At 44.0% G+C, this 8004-nt stretch overlaps 1 pseudogene; it reads right to left on the bottom strand.

Moving 5' to 3' along the window:
- Nucleotides 1-6349: 6349 nt before the first annotated feature.
- On the bottom strand, nt 6350-7107 carry LOC101445008 (casein kinase II subunit alpha pseudogene; annotated as a pseudogene).
- Between the last annotated feature and the right edge of the window lie 897 nt (nt 7108-8004).

The raw sequence follows: 8004 nt of genomic DNA, 5'->3' as shown, positions 1-8004 counted from the left end.
CTTGCTGATTAAATAATTAAATAAGGGGATTCCATTTTGACATTGAACTCTTAGAGCTTCCCCTTCCTGGGGGTGGAGTTAGGCCTTGAGGATCTCTTTGGAATTGCAGCCACTGGAAACATAATGAGGGGCAACTACTCTGGGAAGGAAGAGATTATACATGGACAACAGGGACAAAAGGTGGAATATAAAATAAAGCGGCTCTCCTTACGGGGCGCACTCCTTGCGTGTGGGGCTCCCCTACACAGGGGACTCCTCGCGCGCATCAGCACTGCGCACGGGCCAGCTCCACACAGGTCAAGGAGGCCTGGGGTTTGAACCGCGGACTTCCCATGTGGTAGACAGACGCCCTAACCACTGGGCCAAGTCCGTTTCCCAAGGTATTTATTATTTTTGTAAGGTGCTAAACAACATATTTCCACAACTGATAAATCACTGGAGTCACTAATAAGTGACATTTGGGTTGTATACTTTAGTGATTCACTTTGAAGAAACAAGCTGAAATGGTCAGAAATGAGTGCCATGACCAATCAAGTCCCAGACATGGCAAAGTTGTGGGGAAATAGAAACTATGAGCCCAGATGGGGAAACCAACTCCTCTATGACCTTTTTGCCTCCACTGCCTAGTGTCTTTTTGGAGGGAAGCAGAAGGACATGTTCCCAGGCCAGCTCTCCCTTCCCCAGCCGCCGTGCTCTCAGACAAGTCCTGCCACAGACTTCCTTCCTAAGAACATGGCAGGGAGCCTTGGGACTATTGCCTTGGTGAGGGCAGGGATGAAAAACCAGAGCCCTTGGGAGACCGGTAATTAGTTGCCTGAGGTGGGTGGTGATGGTATGTGGGAGTCTGACGTTTACCCTATTCAATTTATTCACTTATGAAAAGACAGATCGAGAACTTTGGAATGAAATCTTTAAGAGGACCTCATACACTATGAGAGACAATGCCCCAAGGACCTTAAGAAGGAAAATGACACTCAACTCTCCAGGAACCAGGATGTCAAGCATTAACCTGAGCTTTTTGCAGATTAAGACGGCAGTTTGTTACAGCAGGAGACCCAGAAAAATCAATACTGCTACAATTACCTCTACAATATGAAAGCACTGGCCAACAGAAGTGCTCTTCTGAGATTCCATTTCATGCTAAAGGCCAGCCCAAGAGGTGAGCATTTCAGCTCCTACTTCTTAGAGCTCCAGAATGCTAGCAGCCTTGCAAGAGAGACTGCAAGGCCTTCCTTGAGATCCTGCAAAAATGGCCATGGAACTGTCGCTCTCAGACAGTCTCTAGCCAGAGCAAGCCAGGACTACATCAGAAAGTACTGTTTGCGTTGACTGCGACAATGCTGCCCATTCTCTCCAACCACCATCCCGCTGAAGGGCATTCCTCCCCTCCAGGCTAGGGGCTAAAACCTGACATGCACTTTCTCAAATTGGAGAGATTTCAGGACAGCTACACTGTGCCCTGTGCTCTGTGTAGACAGTGCACTGTGACAGAGCTGAAGGAACCTCACTGCCAGACACATCCAGGGGACTTCCGTGCTCCCCACCCGGGACACCCTTGAGGTCACTTGACTCAGCAGACATGACAGCATCAAAGGAAGGCCACACTGTGTTCCTAGTTCTTAGAGCACGGGCTGGGGCATCGTTCCCCTACCCTTTCCAATTGGCAATTTCAGGAAGGCTAGTGACACGTTTCTGACATCTAAATGTCATTCCTCGTGTTCCTGCTATGCTTTCCTTAAATTCCTTCTGGTTTTGATCTTAGTTCACCTGGCCAGTTGGGATGAGGGAGCACGGTGGCCACAGCTGCCCCTTTTAGGTGGTTGAACAGGGACTCCTTTGGTAACCTTCAGAGAGCTGATGGGAGGGCAAGGTGTTTTCAGGGGTGTTGGCTGGTGAGGGAGACATGTCTGGATCTGTTGAAAGTGTAATAGAACTTTCCAGCTGAGCAATTCCACTTGCACTCCATATCCTGTCCTGAATAAATTAATAGGAAGTACTTAGAAAGGACGGTTCCTGCCATCTGACACTAACCCCTGCCTCCCTCATTTCCTGGATGTGCTATGGGACAGTGAAGGAACACTTTCTCTTAACAAGCCAGTGCACTGGTCCGACTTCAATGGTTCATTGTTTAATAAAATGAAAGACTGGTTTGAAAAAAACAGGAAGCTACTCAACAGAAGGGCCACTGAGGAGAGAGGTTATGAAGGCCTTGAGAAGATCCCAAGAGAAGCTGCTGTGGATTTCCTAATCCTTACAAGGCCTGTTGTAGCCTTAAAATAACTCCTCTTTTTATTTAAACTAATTGGAGGGGTTGGTTTTCACTGACACAAATCAGCCCTGACTAGAGCAAAGGTAGTAAAATGGGCAAATATCGGAAAGTCAGAAGAGCCAAGAGGACAATCTGGCTTCGAGTAATGGAAGACTGAGGAAGTTAAACACATTGAGGGACTGGAGTAAAGCTTCGATTGAGCTACATACCACATTACTCTTTTTAGACAAAAGTATATGTCTTCTGGAGAAAGGTAATTTAATTCAAGTGATAAAGGATGTGGGCTCTTAAGCTAGTCAGGGTCTTCAAACTAAGATTCCAAAAGGTTTGTTTGGTTTGGGTAAAACTGTAGTGATAAAATTGCCTTGAAGGAAGCTCAGTCTTTTGTCAAATCAAAGCTTCAAGAAAGAAGTTACTAGATAGACATGTGCCATTTGAGTCCAATAGTCATAGTTTGTGGTTCTATATGATACTTTGGAGCCTAGTAGTTTCACGATAAGATCACAACCAGGGGAACAGGTGGAAATCAGTGGTTGAGCACCTGCTTCCATGCATAAGGTCCTGGATTCAATTCCTGGTACCTCCTAAAAAAATAACAATTGGAAAGAGAAAGAGACATGATTTAAAAAAAAAGAATCACAACCATACCAGTTTCAAGAAAAACATTTTTAAAATCTCAAAAAGTGTGTAAATAAAAAAACAAACAAACAAGAATACCATTAAAATGATTTCTTGACCTACTATTGGGTTGCCACGTGCAATGTGAGAAACACTGATTTCCTCCAGTCAATGGAGGAAGTGCTTCCTGAGCGAGTGGGTGGGAAAGCCTCCCCTTCACAGTCGAGTGCTGGCTCTTCCCCCAGGATCTTGCCCCCTTCCTCTGTCCTCAAGTGCAAAGCATCCTAACATTCTTACTGGCTCTGGATTGCCAAGAGATGCCCTGAGTCCGCAGCTTCTATCACCTCCAGAATCCACTCCCGTCACTCCCAATAACAGAGCGTTTGGGCGAGGTCACCTTCCTAGCAGCAGCTTGTTGTACAATGTTGCTCAACAGCAGCAGGGTCCTCTGGGGAAACAGAACTGATAGGAGCTATCCGTAAATATTATGAGATTTTACAAAATTGCCTCACATGGCCATGGGGATGCACAAGTCCAAATTCTGTAGGGCAGGCTGCAAACCAGGAAGTCCGATGAAGGTCCTCAATGAATTCCCCAGGAGAGGCCAGCTGTCTGAAGCAGAGACAGGAATTCTCTCTTCTTTTTGTTTTAACACTTTTATTTAAAAAAATATTAAAGGCTGCCATGGCACAACTTCTTCCCAGCACAGTTATGTTTTCGCTCAATCAAATATAATTCATTATAATCAATAAATCAAGGGGGAGGGAGGGTCTGACTCAAATTTTTGAAAAGAATGTCTTCAAGCGAAGTTAAAAAATATTTCAAACAACCTGTCAGAGAAATTGCCAACGCAGCTGTCTTATGTTGTGTTCCATTTCCTGCCCTCTAAGCAATGCAGACACGGGTAGTGCTGAGAAATAAAACGTCCCAATACAAGGTATGCAGATGAGGTAATTTATGACATAGAAGTTGTTACTCTGTAAACCCTTGCCCCTGCCATCCCCTTCCCGCCCCCATCCAGTTGGGTCTATTTTTGTTTGTTTTTTTTCATGCTTCAGCGGTCACTTCTTAAGTAGCATTTAAAAAATATGTTTATTTTAAATGGCTCTTGGGTGGCATTTCAGAGTCCTCTGCCTTGACCATCCACTTCTTACAAAGGTCTGATAGGTTTTAGGCCGTCCAGCTGTCTGCAGCTCCCCACATCAGCCTCAGCTCCACCTAGATTCTCCGAACTACAAGGGTGGGGTGTGAAGTCTTGATTTACAACCCCTCATAACCTCCAAAGAAAGAGTTCATTAGTCATAAATGTCCTGTTCAAATCACAATCCCATGCAAACGTAATTACGAATTGCATCTCTGGCATACCTAGTGCTTTTAGCTTCTGCACAAATTCAACATGGTAACCCTCACAGCAGTCCAGGGCATAAAAAGGTCAAGTGCAATAAACATCCACTGTAAATGTCCACAAGGAAGAAAATCACCCTACCTGAACTGTCAGAATGTTTCCCCCTCAGCACTCCCTCTGGTTGAGAAGCGTTATAAAAGGAGGCTTTAACTTGATCTAGTTTTCCATCACATTCACTGAAGTCACCACCTTGATAAATTAATAAAGCAAAGGAGAGTTCCAAAGTTAAATAAGTTCATTAAATTCAATTCCCCAAACAACTGTTTATCTATGACACCCAGGTGAAAAAGGTTTGTGAATCTATAAATAAAGTTAGGAGAATGGGGACCTAAGACTTTAGGCCTTAAAATATGTTGGAAGAATTTTTCCTAGTACTCACAAGCAGGTACTGTAATGAAAGAGGAGGAAATACAGAGCTGATGTATTTGCTATTGTGCTTAAAAAACTAGGCTTCCTTAGTGAAACACCTGAAAAACTTAGGTGGCTGGATTACAGTGGAAAATCCACTTAAGCACAAAACACACACCCAAACTGGTGACTTTTTCTATCCCTAATCCCTGAACTGCTGGGACACAAAATGAGTTTTATGGCAAAGGACCCTTAATCTCCAGAGATGCTTTGGCTTGTGGTGTTTTTTTAAGGTGTCTCTACCCTGCCCAGTGCCGGGGGTCAAATGAGGGGTGTATAAAAATGGGGGCTTTGGGACGCCCCATGGTACAGGGCTTCAGGTCACTCAGATGCCAGCATGAGGTGTCCACCCAGCGAGACCATTTCACAGGGAATTTAACTCTAAACTTGACAAAGAAAACCAAACGTTTATTTACACCAAAGAATTCCAACACTGGATCTTTCCCATGTGCAGGGCAAAGTATTATATACATACACATAGCAAAGGTGGCAGGGCCATAACAAGAGAGTTTATAGTTTTCCCACAATTACAGGTGTACTTTTTCATTTCATTGGCAGTAGTGGCTCCTCATCTGCCCCCAGATGCCATTTGCATGACTGAGGGGGCAGACCTTCTCACTGGATGCCATGAGAAAGACAGGGAAGTTGGGAGGAAAAGAAGGTAGAAAGCTTAAAATTAAACTCTCATTGCCCGTTAGCTCTTCAAGAGTTGCAAGCATAAAACCTATAGAGACAATGTTTGTTTTCTTTTGGAAAAAGCAAGAACAGATGTTCAGTAACTAACTGAATTCAAAATGGCCAAGTCAAAGAAAACTGAGCATGATTTTACCTTCCCTCCTACTGTCTACAGAGCACAGGATGTTGAGGGAAAAAAGGAGGAGAGGACAAGGTAAGGAGTCTGGGATAGAAGGTATTACAACTTTAACTCTACTTTGAAAATTTAAATTCTAAGTAAGTTGGAATTAGGGTTAGTTTGATAAGACATGACTCATAATGAACAGAGGTTTTTAGAACTGCTCTACATGTTGAGTAGATTTTCAATATCTCAATGTAACTAAAAGATGCTTCCACTAGATTCACAAGGACAACCCCACTGACACTCTTTGGAGAAAAGTGATAGAAGCATATAAGTGACTAGCAGCATACTGCTCTTATAGGTTGGGTCCTCTCTTCCTCCTCTTTCTTACCTTCTTCCTTCTTCCCACCTCCCTTGAGAAGCTATGTCTTGATAATCTCTGGAGAAAAGCACGGAATACAAGTCCCTCAAACTGTGGGCTGCTGGGGAAGCAATGGTGGAAACGGGAAGAAATCTCCACCCAAACACAGCAGCTGGGATCGAGGCTAGTTCACCTCTGTTCTTAAGTGATGAGGAACTGAATTTGGAAGGGGAGAGAAAAAATTGTCTATGAACTACTCCACCTGCAGGTAATTTTTCAGGGAGTCCCCTGAGTTGTGAAAAGTTCAAGTTAAAAAAATAAAAGAAAATCGTCCTATTATAATTTTTTTTGACTGAGCTACTATAAATCCATAAGCAACAGTTCAGACAGTGCTTCTGAAGTGTTTCACCCCTCCCCGCCAGGCGCAGGCTGCACCAGGGAGAGGAGTGGGCCGCCCACCTCTGTTCAGGCTGCAGGAGACAGAAGGGACCCTTACTGCTGAGCAGCAGCAGCTGGAACAGGCGTCCCAAGGAGGCTGACAGTAGCAGTCACTGGTGAGCCTGCCAGAGGTCCAAGAGGTGAAGGGGTTGGCACTGAAGACATCCCTGAGAGCATGTGGGCCCTGCTGACAGGCGTACTGCCCCCAGCATGCTGGACGAGCCCATTTGGGCCTGGCCCTTCACGACCATGTAGAAATAGGGGTGCTCCGTGACTCTCTTGCAGTGAGCCGCGAGTGGTTGGATCGCAACAGCTTGTCCAGAAAATCCAAGGCCTCAGAGCTGACAAGATGCTGACTTTCACTGTGAACAAAGCATTCCCATGGCTTCGGGAGTGTCTCCCCAAAATATCATTGACACATGGATCTAATTCAATGCTGTATTTGTCAATACAGTCACAGAAATCTTCTGTCCCCAGTACCTTGGCTATGCTCACCAACTGATTATAATTATCATGTCCATGGAAAAACGGCTCCTTCCAGAAGATCATGCTTGCCAGCACACAAACCAAGCTCCAAGTAGCCAAACTATAATTGTACATCTGATAGTCTACAAGTAGCTCAGGACTTTTGAAGTATCGGGAAGCAACTCGGATATTATATTTTTGGCATGGTGGTAAAATTCAGCCAAGCCCCAGTCTGCTAGCCACAGCTTTCTATGCTCATCATCAATCATGACATTATGGGGCTTCACATCTCTGTGCATAATTCCCATGCTGTGACAATAATCCAGGGTCTTCAGAATCTCATACATGTAAAATCAGATATCATAGCCTGGTATAATTGCTTGAAATTTGTGTTCTAATACTAAGGTAGGGGTTCATGACACAGGGCCTTTTACAATGTCTGCCAGTGTAATGATGTTGAGCCTGCCTCTCAAATTCTCTGAAATTTTTATTTCATGCTTGATTTTCTTCTTTACTGGCTTTAGAATTTTAACTACAACTTTATCATTATTTGTGTTGTTGACGGTTTCAAATACCTCACTGTATTTACTCCAGCCTAATTTTTGGCTGCAGCAGCCAGGACAGTAAATGACAGTACACCACCCTGTCCAGCTTAGACATGTGCTCACTGAGGTCGACCAGAGAATTTGATGGCATTAAGAAATATAAAATTCCCCTAGATCTGCTTCTACTATCTGAGGCATCATGCCCACAAGCTAGGCATTGGCTAATCTCATTGAAATAACCTGGAGAAATTATCATCATCGTCTCAACAAGCTCTAAATTTACAAAGAAATGACTGTAAAAGAATGGATGAAGTACTGCAGGAGCTCAGTCATCTTCTTCAATAGGACAATATTGTCCAAAGGATTTTCCTTGGCATTTAGAAATAGGGGTGAGAATTTTCTCTTTTTGGTATCCTTTTTTTGCATTAGTGGGCCTCCCTGGAGGTCTCAGCATTACTCCATGTTAGGTCCACACCTTCGAAGTTATAGCTTCTAGATTACAGCTTGGTTTGCTCTCTTTTTTTGGAAGAATGAGCATTTTGGGAAAATATCACCTGTTTATCTTCCACAGGGCATTCCTAAGCGATCACATGCACTGAGGCCTCAATAATAAAGACTCTATACTTTTGGAGTTCACACCTCCCTGACCCTGGTTCTGTCTCCCACAAAGATACTTGCATTATGATGTCCATACCCAAT

The sequence above is a fragment of the Dasypus novemcinctus genome, chromosome 8 (assembly GCF_030445035.2).
Source record: "Dasypus novemcinctus isolate mDasNov1 chromosome 8, mDasNov1.1.hap2, whole genome shotgun sequence".
NCBI classification, from domain to species: Eukaryota; Metazoa; Chordata; class Mammalia; order Cingulata; family Dasypodidae; genus Dasypus; species Dasypus novemcinctus.
This window is presented reverse-complemented; position numbering and strand designations above follow the sequence as displayed.